The following is a 1,112-nucleotide window of genomic DNA, read 5'->3' as shown; positions in this document are numbered from 1 at the left end:
GCGCATTTACAGCTAAATAAATAAACAGGGTGCTATCAGGAAGTAGTAAGGACTATGAAATAAATAAAACGGGCGGTGTGATAGCTTGACTGGGGAAGAGCTATTTTGGGTAGAAAGAGCCAGCTGAATCCATCCCCCCTCTCTGGGCCTCCGTCTCTCCTTCGATAAAAAGATGGGCTTTTTAGACGATCTGCTCTTTGGCTAAGGCGTTCTAGGGCCGGGGCCAAAAGGTAGGAGCAGGGCGGGTGGAGCAAGGGGAGTCCAAGACCCCATCCCCCGCTCCTCCTCCCCCCCCCCCCAGCCCCGCCCCTCCTCGCAGTGGAGCGCAGCGCCAAGTCTCAAACCTTCCAGAGCGCTTGACCCACGCAGAAATTCCGACGGGACGGTCGGGGGTGGGGAGGACGAGGGGAGTCCCGGTTTCAAGGAGCCACTGACTAGGTGACTAGGGCCCAGCTCCTCAGTGGGAACTGTGTATTTGCACCCGGCACTCCTGGAGAGCGAATTCTTCGTCTCTCCCGCAGCATGGCTGCCCAGTGTGCAAAGCACTTTCGGTCGCTTCTGACTACCACGGCGCGAGCGAGCGGGTTGGCGCTGCTACCCTCGTTTTAAAGAGGACCAGACTGTGGCCCACAGAAGGAAAATGTTGATTCCCCCTAACTCCAAGCCCTGAACTGGCACTGCAACACTACCCCTCATATTTCTGTGTAGAAAGAATGGCTTAAAGCAACTAAATATCCATTAATGCCTGCTCTGTGTCAAGCCCTGGCCTTAAATGAGCTCGGTGAATCATCAGGGCAATCATGAGAGAGAGTCTTTTTTCCAGTATTACAGATGAGGACGCCGAGGGTCAGAGTGATAAGGTCACTTACTCAAGTAGGAGCTGGAGCAGTTATTCCACTACAGGTCTGTCCACTCCAGAGCAGGAGCTATTTCTATCGCAGCAGGAAAGTAAAAGAATCCAAGCTCAAAAGCAGGCCAAGAGAGGATCAGGCACACAGGGCTGGGCAGAGGTCACCGCCGGTCTTACTCCTTGACTTCTCTTAAGTTCCAAGGACTCATGTCTCTGAGCACCCCCTGTCTTACCCATGACCACCACAGGGTGAGGTACAGCC

The sequence above is a fragment of the Eulemur rufifrons genome, chromosome 10 (assembly GCF_041146395.1).
Source record: "Eulemur rufifrons isolate Redbay chromosome 10, OSU_ERuf_1, whole genome shotgun sequence".
NCBI lineage: Eukaryota > Metazoa > Chordata > Mammalia > Primates > Lemuridae > Eulemur > Eulemur rufifrons.
The sequence above is the reverse complement of the archived record's forward strand: the minus strand, read 5'-3'. Positions refer to the sequence as shown.